The 13,246-nt window shown below is 42.5% G+C and overlaps 3 non-coding genes across 3 annotated transcripts; 2 read left to right on the forward strand and 1 right to left on the reverse strand.

Moving 5' to 3' along the window:
* Positions 1-3,804: 3,804 nt before the first annotated feature.
* On the forward strand, positions 3,805-3,877 carry TRNAF-GAA (transfer RNA phenylalanine (anticodon GAA)). Its single transcript has one exon. It is a non-coding gene; the product is annotated as a tRNA-Phe (tRNA).
* Positions 3,878-6,253: 2,376 nt separating this feature from the next.
* On the forward strand, positions 6,254-6,325 carry TRNAA-AGC (transfer RNA alanine (anticodon AGC)). Its single transcript has one exon. It is a non-coding gene; the product is annotated as a tRNA-Ala (tRNA).
* A 4,863-nt stretch (positions 6,326-11,188) lies between these two features.
* Positions 11,189-11,270, reverse strand: TRNAL-AAG (transfer RNA leucine (anticodon AAG)). Its single transcript has one exon. It is a non-coding gene; the product is annotated as a tRNA-Leu (tRNA).
* Between the last annotated feature and the right edge of the window lie 1,976 nt (positions 11,271-13,246).

Below are 13,246 nucleotides of genomic sequence, written 5' to 3' on the forward strand. Positions count from 1 at the left end.
TTTCAAACTACGATAACTGGAACAAAACAAACCAGATTCTCGTAGGACATAGGTTTCCACCTACTTCGCTTAGAATAGGGAAGACTCCTCTTGCGGCGAACCTGTCGACATGCAGAAGAGACAAAGACTTCGGATACATCCACATTCTCCCTTATCCGAGTATCAGTGGTGTATAATGCTCATTCCCAAACTTTCTTCTTGTGTCCTCGTTTTCGGGCCCTGGCTTGGCTGCTTCTTCTTTCCCCGCAGCTGTCTTCCCCTCCCCACTCTCCGTCCGGGATGCTCTCTCCTCCCCACCCCCTCTCTCCTCTCCGTCCCCTCTCAACTCTCCAGTTCTCTGACATGAGTCTAGGAACAGCTGAACCTTGCTGATTTTCAGTCATTTAGAGAAGTTTTTTAAAATTACATGATTTCCTGCCCTCTTCCACTTATGACAGGATTTCCTTTAAACAAACTAAACAAAAAAAGTATATGTGTTTGGGTTGACAATGATGCACAGTTGAATAAAGGCAGGAAACATCAACTTATTTGTGCCCCAGGGACAGATAGATTTTGAGGACCTACCCAGGTGTGGGGAGGTCTTATAAAGAACTTTTCTTTTTGGCTTCCTTCATGTTCACCGTCTTGTGGAAAAACATTCTGTCTGAAACAGGCACAATATCAACGGGAGCATCTTTTCTAATCTTCTTTCCTGTCTTCTGTCCTTAAGGGTCTCAGAGCTAGATTTGCAGTGTCCTGGACAGAATGCTGCTTCTGCATTTCAAAGATGATAGGCACAGTGGTTTAGTTATGACTGACTAGGCTCTTCAATTCATATCCATATTAGTTACACTTCACTCTTATCTCCTCACATGTACCTAAATTTCCTGAGTAGTTTTCATGGCACTGGCCTTTGTATTCCCCTCCACTATCTTTTATATTTTTCTAAGAGCATTGCAGACAGAAAAGAAGTTGAAGATTCAACAGAATATTTCATCCTGATGTATGCTTGGTGGTGGACAGGAACTGCCACTCAGGAAGTCAGCTAGCAGCAGTCCGTGGAGGGTCCTCTGCTTATGAAAGATCTCTTTTGTATTCAGACATTTTTCAATTCAGAAAGCAAAGTCTCTTCTCTTGAGGGTTTCAGAAACAGCTGCTGCTGCTGCTAAGTTGCTTCAGTCGTGTCCGACTCTGTGCGACCCCATAGACGGCAGCCCACCAGGCTCCCCTGTCCCTGGGATTCTCCAGGCAAGAACACTGGAGTGGGTTGCCACTTCCTTCTCCAATGCATGAAAGTGAAAATTGAAAGTGAAGTCGCTCAGTTGTGTCCGACTCTCAGCGACCCCATGGACTGCAGCCCACCAGGCTCTTCCATCCATGGGATTTTCCAGGCAAGAGTACTGGGGTAGGTTGCCATTGCCTTCTCCTTCAGAAACAGCAGGGTAACTTAAATCTCGAAAAAGCCCCCAGTTAGTCATTCAGTCATGTCCAACTCTTTGCAACCCTATGCACTGTAGCATGCCAGGCTCTGTCCATGGAATTCTCCAGGCAAGAATACTGGAGTGGGTAGCCATTCCCTTCTCCAAGGAATCTTCCCAGGGCTCTTCCCTGATCCAGGGATAGTGGCAACTTGCCATATGGAATATCCTAGACACCTTCTGCAGGGGATGTAGCTCAGTGATAGAGCACAGTGTTTAGCATGCACGATGCCCTGGGTTCAACTCCAGCACCTCCAAGGCTTTAATCTTAGCCCTGAACTAAGGCTTATGACTTATTTGCCAAGTGACTTGGCAGGGTATGCCAAAGATTTCATTTTATATGACTGATAAATTTTCAAAAATGGCAACGATTGATTCCACTGATACCTCTTTGTTCGATGACCTATGACATTCAAAAGTTTACAAGTATCTGAATAAAGGCAGGAAAAGTGAAAGTGAAGTCATTCAGTTGTGTCCGACTCTTTGTGATCCCACGGACTGTAGCCTACCAGGCTTCTCCGTCCATGGGATTTTCCAGGCAAGAGTACTGGAGTGGATTGCCATCTCCTTCTTCAGGGAATCTTCCCTACCCAGGGATTGAACCCAGGTCTCCCACATTGTAGGCAGATTTCTTTTACTGTCTGAGCCAGGGACGTCTGTTAAAGGCAGGGAATGTCTACTTATTTGTAGGTCACTTATTGTGACCTACATTTCCAACAAGTTTTAAAACTTGTTCAAATAAACCTTTATTTATTAGCTGCAACCAGTTCTAAACTATTGTAGCAGATTTCACTCCATGTTGTAATGAATCGTTTGTTCAACTTCTCACAAAATAGTCTCACTTGAAGTTTTTTCCAGGAAGACTACTCACACAGATTATTTCTTGTCACTTTAAACTGGCACTGGCTCCTTGAATAAACAACTAAATAATATTGGTATCTGGAGTCAAAGTCAAATCATTTGTCTTGTTTAAAAAATCAACTATTGATGTTACTTCATAGATATAGAGAACAAACTAGTGGTTTCCAGGTGGAGGGAAAGGCAGTAGTAGGGTTCGGGAGTGGGAGGTACAAATTTGAGTGTAATAAAGTTTCCAGGGGAACAAAGCTCATGGCTCAGGAAGTAAGGAACTTGACCGCAATGTAGGAGACCATGCTTCAATTACTGGGTCAAGAAGATCCCCTGGAGAAAAATGTGGTAATCCCCTTCATTATTTTTTTGCCTGGAGAATTCCATGAACAGAGGAGCCTGATGAGCTACAGTCTATGGGATCGCAAAGAGTTGCACAGACTGAATGACTAACACTTTCACTTTGTAATAACTTAAATTGGAAAGTAACCTTTTAAATTGTGTAAAACTTTTTAAATAAAAAATTTAACTATTGATTTTTTGTGAAGAAAGTCTGTTGTAACGAGATATGCCATTTTAAATTTTCTAATTTTTGTAACAGTTGCTTTCCCATCAGTTGAGAATTATTGTGATGAGTATGTAGTCTGGTAATGTTTATGTATATGAATGAGTTCTGTTTTGAGAATGAGTTGGTAAGTCCAATTTGTTTGTAAGTCCAACAAAGTTAGCCTAGGTACTCAACTAATACAATCACTATATAGTACCATACTGTTATAGGCTTATAATATTTTTCACATAAAGAACACATAAAAACAAAAAATTAAAACATTTTTAATCTTATAGTATAGTATAGTAGTACACTACAACAGCTGGCATACAGGGGGCTGGCATCAAGTGAACAGGCAAGAAGAGTTATTGCCTGGAGGAGGGAGAAGAGGTGGGATAGGGTCGAGTGGAAGGATCATCAGCAATAGGAGGTGGAGGGGCAGCTGCAATAGCACTCATGTCTGACATTGATGGAATGCATATTGGCATCTTCGAAAGTTTGCATATAGGGGACTTACTGTACATATATATTTTTCCAAACTTATGGAGTTATTGGATTCCATTTCTCAGCATTTTTGGAGACTTTCAAAGAAGGAGGATCAAGAGGAAGAGAAAAGTAAGAGACACCCCCCCCCCAAAAAAAAAAAAACTACCTTTATGTTCTTTTAGTTTCTGAACTGGGTCTGGGTCAACTGACAGGATGTGGAGAAGCCGAAAGATTTTCCAGTGAATTGCTATTACCTCTCTTCTGCCTCCCTGCTCCACCTACCATCCCACACCAGAGGGAACTTCATCCAAGCAGCAAATATGGAAGAAAGAGTCCAGTTCTTTCTGGGCAGGCAAGTATATTGGACAACTAGACCATCAGGCTTAAAGAATTTGAAATCCAAAAAAAAAGCTGAAGACAATCTAATTATTAAAAAATAGAAGTCAAAGGCTGTTATTTCAAGTGGCTGAAATAGCTCAGTTGGGAGAGCGTTAGACTGAAGATCTAAAGGTCCCTGGTTCAATCCCGGGTTTCGGCAAACTAGTCTTTTGAGTTAATACAGTGTATTCCGTTAGCATGTTAAATATGTGTCACATTTCAGTCATGGGGAGTTCATAACTGAAGCTCACTTTTAGATTTTCAACTTTTTTTTTTTTGCCAAGGTAATAAAGGTATCTTATGACCTCTTTAAGTTTACATAGTACTCCAACATATTAATACCCTGTGAGCAGTAAGCACTACTGATTTTAAAAAATAATAAAATATTATGCAATAATGACGCTGAAAAACTTGGGCAATGGTCACTGAATCACTGTGATGTATAGCGTGAACAGCAGCAGTGGGAAGAGAAAAGGGTGCCACTTATCGTCTCTGTTGCAGCCACTCTGTTGTAGCTTGAAAGCAGCCATAGAAGATGTGTAAATGAAGTGCTTGTGTTCTAATAAAACTTTATATACGGACACTGACATTTGAACTTCATATAAACTTCATGTGTCAACTAATACTAGTTTTCATTTTATTTATTCAAACTTTTAATGTTCCCAAACCATTATTGTCTCCCTGGCAATAGTTTACCAACCACTAAGGAGGGAATCTCACTGTAAATACAACTTTAGGAGCAGGCAAGGTTTCAGTAGACTTTTGCCAGTTAGAAATAACTGGAGAATAAATTCAAACAGAAGGACCTCAGCCCCTAGGGATTTGAACTTTGTTTGCCCAATTAAAAAATTCTGGAAGCTTACCTAGTGAGCTATCGTAATCTATAGATCTAGCTACTGGACATACATTTAACTAATTCATTTGATAGATATTATCCTAGTGCAAAGCTTCTTTGCATTCTCTTTATGGCAGGGAAAATCCCATTTGAAAGAGATGCTATAATAAATACCCAGCTCTCAGGAATGCTTTGTTTTCCCCTCTCTTCTGTCTTCCATTCCTTTAGCCATCTCAAAACCAGAGCTGTCATGTCCCCTACAAAATGTCACAGCAGGGTTTGCAGACCATAATGCTGGACTTGAGGTATTTTATTTCATGGTGAGTATTGTGAGTTCATTGCTTTCTTGCTTTCCCATTTCCCCAGAGAATTGGAAACTGCTCAACATTAATTATGTAGGACTACTTCTTTCCCTATAAGTGATGACATTTTCAAAGAGGAATAAATCCAGACTAATCTCAAGTTGCCTTTTGACTTCAGGATTCCCATCTCAGAAGAAAAGATGTGGAGCAGGTGCTCTACAGGAAGTCTGCCTGGCTTTGAAACTTGCCCTGCTACCTGTTGGCTGTGAGCCGTTGGCAGTTAGTTACTTCACCTCTTGGGGAGTCTATTTATCAAGGAGGTGGTATAATGACGTAATGTAACCTATTGCTATTACTATAATATTATCCACTTTTTGTCCCCAGCTATATCTTAAAGGCACCATTTTTTTTTTTTTAATTTTGAAAGCTCGGGGAAAAAAAAAACCACAAATATGTCATATTGACCATGGTCAGAATTCAACCTAGAGTTCTGTGAGCAGGATTTCAACTTGCTCTTGGGAAACCCACCAAGTTTCAATGTCTCAAAACTCAAACCTTCCTACACCTGGTGGTATGTAAATGATGCTCATTATCTAGCACTCACTGGGAAAACGCATCTTGATTCAGTTCAAGTAAACTTGTTCCTAGATTTAAGAAAAGTTTGAAAGCAATTAATTAAATGGCATAAAACAAGAAAAAGGTGGAAATATCCACCCCTTAGGTTTGGGCATCCTTTTATGCTGGCCACCTCCTCACTCATGCCCAGTAATTCCAGTCAATCATTTTGTCCGGAATAAGTTCTTCAAATTTCTGATTTATCCATGATTTGTAAAACAAATCTTACTGACATTTTCCAGTTTACAGATTTCTTCCCTAGATACTTTGTTACTGAAAGTGAAAGTCGCTCAATTGTGTCTGACTCTTTGCGACTCCATGGACTGTAGCCTGCCAGGCTCCTCTGTCCATGGAATTCTCCAGGCAGTTCTACTGGGGACTTGTTCCCTTCCCCAGAGAATCTTCCCAACCCAGGGATCAAACCAGGGATCACACCCAGGTTTCCCCTCATTGCAGGCAGATTCCTAACCATCTGAGCCACAAGGGAAGTAAATTTATAATCTTCAGAACAATACTTAGTGTCTTCTTTAATGTTGTAAGGAACCTTATTTAATTCAACTATATCCTTAGAGTAGAATAGAATAAACCACTGCAAGTCAGTAGATGTTACTCTGGTTCCTAGCTCTTCATACTCTCGTAGAGCCAAGAGCTCCATGTGAGGAGGGCAAAAGCATGGACAAGATTCTCCAGAAGAGAACTAGGTTGTACTGGGCTACGGTTCTTGAAAAATAATGCAGATAGCTATTGCCATTCGATTATTTTTCATAAAGAGGTTGTAACTGTAGGGGGTGTAGCTCAGTGGTAGAGCGCGTGCTTAGCATGCACGAGGCCCCGGGTTCAATCCCCGGCACCTCCAGCTGGAATTTCTTGTGTGGCATTTCTCTGACGCTAACCAAAATGGCTCTCGGGAAATTTGTCACTCATAACTCCGGCAATTTTGTTCAAATTTATCTGTCCACTTTTTATTTTTTAATTGGAGAATGTTGCTTTACAAAGTTGTGTGGGTTTCTGCTATACAAAGAGGGGAATCAGTAATAATTATATATGTTTCCCCTCCGTTTTGATCGTCCGTTCCCCCCTCCCCCTACTCTCCCCAGGTAATCACAGAGCGCCAGGCTGGGCTCCCTGTGTTATATAGCAATGCCTCACTAGCTATCCATTTGACACAGGACAGTACGCATACGTCAATGCTACTTTCTCAGTTCCTCCCATTCTCTCCTTGCCCTGCTGTGTCCACAAGTCCGCTCTCTACATCCGCGTCTCCATTCCTTCTCTGCAAATAGGTTCATCGGTATCATTTTTCTAGATTCCATATATATGTTAATATTTGATATCTGTTTTTCTGTTTCAGATTTGTCCGCCTTTTAAAACCATCCACTGTACTCACTGAGAAATCACTCCTACGTTGACTAAGGTCTTTAACTACACAAAAAATTAACTACTGGGGAAAATTAGAGTTCAGAGAGCAGGAAAATCACTTAGACTATGCCCCACCTCATCTTCCATCAAACTAGCTTCAGGAATCAGTTCAATGGAGTTTTCCCTGGATTTGGAGAAAGTTTAAAATTAAGAGGCTGGGAAATCTGAAGTGAACTTGCCCTAGTACTTTGGGGAACACAATTCCTCCTCTGTCATGAAGAACACAAGATTCTCCAGTGGTGAGATGAAGGAGAGACTGGCTGCATAATTTCCTGGACACAAGGCCCTCTGAAATGCACTGATCACAGACAAATAAGGCTGGCCATGATGACAGGTATGGAAGCGAATGCCCCAGCCAAAGAGGCAAGCCACTCTCTTGTGTCCTTGCCCTCTTCTAAGAGACTCAGAGTGGATGTTCACCAGTGTCAGGCTTGAGATGAGAAGGCAGGAGGTGCTCATTCACCAGGCAGATGTGCTAAATGGTCCCATCCTGTTTAAAAGGACAGGACCTGTCCTATTAAAAGGAAAGATGTAAAAAGAGTACAGGAAAACTTATTTCTCCTTCTACTTGTCCTGTCTACTTGCTGGGTATGCTTGGGAGAGCATTACCTTTTGAAAATGTTGCTAATGGAGATACATAGCTGGAGTCCTAAGCACTTATGGAAACATCAAAGAACACAGATTTAGGACACTAATGTTCAGAGATGTAGGACAGTTGCTATGTACTTGAGGGGCAATTCTACCTTTTCCTACAAGTAGTTTAACTTTGTGGTCCTATTAAAGATTTTGATGAATCAACATGAATTTGATCATACAATCCAGTTTATGAAGTAAAATAGCTTTTGTGCCTCACTTAAATCCGGGGGTGGTGTGGGGAGAGTGTTGTAGAGGGAGACTTGAGTGCAAAGCAAGAGATTTGAGAGAAAGAGAAAGGTTATTCTTGGTCACAAAAGAGGTGAGTGGTTTGATTTGTGTTAAAATTAATGTTTTTTTTGCAAACAATTGGCTACTTCCAAGAAACCACACTGTCACATAAAGTGATTGGCCACTGTAAAAGTTTTATTTCAGGAGTCTGAGAACCTTGCGTCTCTCCTGCCTCAAAAATTTGGACATTGACCAGATGCACAAAATTGCCGATTGGTCTCTGAATTAACTCAGGGGGCACATTCTACCCAAGGTAAATATTTTCACTCAAGAAGCACCCTATCAAGCTATTCCATGCCATTGTGAAGTCACCTTCACCAGGAAAGACACTCCTTCCACTTTCTCAAAGAGACTTGAGACCCACTCTGTCTGCCCATCCCTTGTATCTGGTGATTCAGCCAAACATGTTCTAGGATCGCGTTCTTGAAACCGGGATAGTTGAATTATATTAAAGACTTTTCCTTCCAGCAGAGGCATAGTTACTGCTTACAGATCCTGTCTGGAGCGTCCTCACTCTGATATGCAAACCTTCCTAATAAAACTTTCTCTGGCACTGTGTTTTCCCCTGATCCTGTCACCACTCCACCATGTTATTTCCTTCCCTTTGACTGCAGAATGTAGCCTCTGGTTCAGGCTTCTCCACTTCAAAAGCCCTCACTATTATCAATGATTTCAGCATTTTAACTGTTGCTCTGTTTTGAATACATGCACACATAATCATGAGAGTGCCATAAAAATCCACTGGTTTTCCAGATTTTAAGTAAGTACCATTTTATAAAAATCCCCTGGATCACTAATGTTATTATGACAAATATTAAATATCTACTCCTAGTGACATTTTACTGTTCATACTGTTCATGGGCTTCTCAAGGCAAGAATACTGAAGTGGTTTGCCACTCATTTCTCCAGTGGACTACATTTTGTCAGAACTCTCCACCATTACCCGTCTGTCTTGGGTGGCCCTACAGGGCATGGCTCATAATTTCATTGAGTTAGACAAAGAAAGCCTTCCTCAACGATCAGTGCAATGAAATAGAGGAAATCAACAGAATGGGAAAGACTAGAGGTCTCTTCAAGAAAATTAGAGATACCAAGGGCACATTTCGTGCAAAGATGAGCTCGGTAAAGGACAGAAATGGTATGGACCTAACAGAAGCAGAAGATATTAAGAGGTGGCAAGAATACACAGAACTATACAAAAAAGATCTTCACGACCAAGATAATCATGATGGTGTGATCACTCACCTAGAGCCAGACATCCTGGAATGTGAAGTCAAGTGGGCCTTAGAAAGCATCGCTATGAACAAAGCTAGTGGAGATGATGGAATTCCAGTGGAGCTATTTCAAATCCTGGAAGATGATGCTGTGAAAGTGCTGCACTCAATATGCCAGCAAATTTGGAAAACTCAGCAGTGGCCACAGGACTGGAAAAGGTCCGTTTTCATTCCAATCCCAAAGAAAGGCAATGCCAAAGAATGCTCAAACTACCGCACAAGTGCACTCATCTCACACGCTAGTGAAGTAATGCTCAAAATTCTTCAAGCCAGGCTTCAGCAATACATGAACCATGAAATTCCAGATGTTCAAGCTGGTTTTTAGAAAAGGCAGAGGAACCAGAGATCAAATTGCCAACATCTGCTGGATCGTGGAAAAAGCAAGAGAGTTCCAGAAAAATATCTATTTCTGCTTTATTGATTATGCCAAAGCCTTTGACTGTGTGGATCACAATAAACTATGGAAAATTCTGCAATAGATGGGAATACCAGACCACCTGACCTGCCTCTTGAGAAATCTGTATGCAGGTCAGGAAGCAACAGTTAGAACTGGATATGGAACAACAGACTGGTTCCAAATAGGATAAGGAGTACGTCAAGGCTGTATATTGTCATCCTGCTTATTTAACTTCTATGCAGAGTACATCATGAGAAACGCTGGACTGGAAGAAACACAAGCTGGAATCAAGATTGCCGGGAGAAATATCAATAACCTCAGATATGCAGATGACACCACCCTTATGGCGGAAAGTGAAGAGGAACTCAAAAGCCTCTTGATGAAAGTGAAAGAAGAGAGTGAAAAAGTTGGCTTAAAGCTCAGCATTCAGAAAATGAGGATTATGGTATCCGGTCCCATCACTTCATGGGAAATAGATGGGGAAAGAGTGGAAACAGTGTCAGACTTTATTTTTCTGGGCTCCAGAATCACTGCAGATGGTGATTGCAGCCATGAAATTAAAAGACGCTTACTCCTTGGAAGGAAACTTATGACCAACCTAGATAGCATATTCAAAAGCAGAGACATTACTTTGCCAACAAAGACCCATCTAGTCAAAGCTGTGGTTTTTCCTGTGGTCATGTATGGATGTGAGAGTTGGACTGTGAAGAGGGCTGGCGCCAAAGAATTGATGCCTTTGAACTGTGGTGTTGGAGAAGACTCTTGAGAGTCTCTTGGACTGCAAGAAGATCCAACCAGTCCATCCTAAAGATCAGTCCTGGGTGTTCATTGGAAGGACTGATGCTAAAGCTGAAACTCCAATACTTTGGCCACCTCATGCGAAGAGTTGACTCATTGGAAAAGACTCTGATGCTGGGAAGGACTGGGGGCAGGAGAAGAAGGGGACGACAGAGGATGAGGTGGCTGGAAGGCATCACCGATTCGATGGACATTAGTTTGAGTGAACTCGGGGAGTTGGTGATGGACAGGGGGCCTGGTGAGCTGTGATTCATAGGGTAGTTAATGAGTCGGACACGACTGAGCGACTGAACTGCGCTGAACTGTGGTCCATGTGATCAGATTGGTTAGTTTTCTGTGATGGAGTTTTTCAGCCTGTCTGCCCTCTGATGGAGGATAAGTGGCTTATGGAAGCTTCCTGATGGGAGAGAGGGACTGAGGAGGAAACTGGTCTGATGAGCTGGGCCATGTTCTGTAAATCTTTATTCCAATTTTCTGTTGATGGGTGGGGCTGTGTTCCCTCCCTGTTATTTGTGTGTGTGTGTTAGTTGCTCAGTCTTGTCCGACCCTTGGCGACCCTACGGACTGTGGCCAGCCAGCATTCTCTGTCTATGGGATTCTCCAGGCAAGAATACTGGAGTGGATTGCCATTACCTTCTCCAGGGGAACTTCCAAACCCAGGGTTCTTCAGCATTTGAGCAGATTCTTCAGCGTTTGAGCTACAGGAAAGTGAAGTCGCTCAGTTGTGTCCAACTCTTTGCGACCCCATGGACTATAGCCCACCAGGCCGTGGGATTCTCCAGGCAAGAATACTGGAGTGGGTTGCCATTTTCTTCTCCAGGTCTCCTGCATTGCGGGCAGATGCTTTAACCTCTGAGCCACCAGGGAAGCCCATTTTGTTTGAGCTACAGGGAAGTCCTAAAAGGATTGGCAGCGGTGGGATTCGAACCCACGCCCCCGAAGAGACTGGAGCCTTAATCCAGCGCCTTAGACCGCTCGGCCACACTACCACCTCATACCGTGATGTTTTTCTGGGGCCAGACTATGGTGGAGGTAATGAAGATAATGGTGACCTCCTTCAAACGGTCCCACGCACACACTGCTAAACCCAGTGACCCCAACCCTGCAGCAGACCTAACAGAAGCAGAAGATATTAAGAAGCGGTGGCAAGAATACACAGAACTATACAAAAAAGATCTTCATGACCCGGATAATCACGATGGTGTGATCACTCACCTAGAGCCAGACATCCTGGAATGTGAAGTCAAATGGGCCTTAGGAAGCATCCCTATGAACAAACTAGTGGAGGTGATGAAATTCCAGTTGAGCTATTTCAAATCCTGAAAGATGATGCTGTGAAAGTGCAGCACTCAATATGCCAGCAAATTTGGACAACTCAGCAGTGGCCACAGGACTGGAAAAGGTCCGTTTTCATTCCAATCCCAAAGAAAGGCAATGCCAAAGGATGCTCGAACTACCGCACAATTGCACTCATCTCACACACTAGCAAAAGGAAAGGAAAGTTAGTCACAAAGTCGTGTCCAACTCTTTGCCATCCAATGGACTGTAGCCCGGCAAGTCCTCTGTCCATGGAATTCTCCAGGCAAGAATACTGGAGTGGGTTGCCATTACCTTTTTAAGGGGATCTTCCTGACCGAGGGATCGAGCCTGTGTCTCCTGCATTGCAGGCAGAGTCTTTACCAACTAAGCTACACACTAGCAAAGTAATGCTTAAAGTTCTCCAAGCCAGTCTTCAACAGTACGTGAACCATGAACTTCCAGATGTTCAAGCTGGATTTCGAAAAGGCAGAGGAACCAGAGATCAAATTGCTAACATCCATTGGATCATGGAAAAAGCAAGAGAGTTCCAGAAAAACATCTATTTCTGCTTTATTGACTATGCCAAAGCATTTGACTGTGTGGATCACAACAAACTGTGGAAAATTCTTCAAGAGATGTGAATACCAGACCACCTTATCTGCCTCCTGAGAAATCTGTATGCAGGTCAGGAAGCAACAGTTAGAACTGGACCTGGAACAACAGGCTGGTTCCAAATCGGGAAAGAAGTACGTCAAGGCTGTATATTGTCACCCTGCTTATTTAACTTATATGCAGAGTACATCATGCAAAATGCCAGGCTGGATGAAGCACAAACTGGAATCAAGATTGCCAGGAGAAATATCAATAACCTCAGATATGCAGATGACACCACCTTTATGGCAGAAAGCAAAGAACTAAAGAGCCTCTTGGTAAAAGTGAAAGAGAAGAGTGAAAAAGTTGGCTTAAAACTCAACATTCAGAAAACCAAGATCATGGCATCTGGTCCCAGCATTTCAAGGAAAATAGAGGGGAAACAATGGAAACTGACAGACTTCATTTTTCTGGGTCCAAAATCACTGCAGGTAGTGACTACAACCATGAAATTAAAAGACACTTGCTCCGTGGAAGAAAAGTTATGACCAACCTAGACAGCATATTAAAAAGCATTATTTTGTCAACAAAAGTTCATCTAGTCAAAGCTACGGTTTTTCCAGTAGCCATGAATGGAGTGAGAGTTGAACTATAAAGAAAAGTGAACATCTGAAGAATTTAATCCTTTTGAACTGTGGCTTGGAGAAGACTCTTGAGAGTCCCTTGGACTACAAGGAGATCCAACCAGTCAATCCAAAAGGAAATCAGTCCTGAATGTTCATTGGAAGGACTGATGCTGAAGCTGGAACTCCAATACTTTGGCCACCTGATGTGAAGAGCGGACTCATTTGAAAAGATCCTGATGCTGGTAAAGATTGAAGGCGGGAGGAGAAGGGGATGACAGACAATGAGATGGTTGGATGGCATCACTGACTCGATGGACATGAGTCTGAGTAAACTCCGGGAGTTGGTGATGGACAGGAGGCCTGGAGTGCTGCAGTCCATGGAGTCACAAAGAGGTGGACAGAACTGAGCAACTGAACTGAACCGAACTGAACGGACTGAACTTTTAATT

This window comes from Bos mutus, chromosome 23, assembly GCF_027580195.1.
Source record: "Bos mutus isolate GX-2022 chromosome 23, NWIPB_WYAK_1.1, whole genome shotgun sequence".
NCBI lineage: Eukaryota > Metazoa > Chordata > Mammalia > Artiodactyla > Bovidae > Bos > Bos mutus.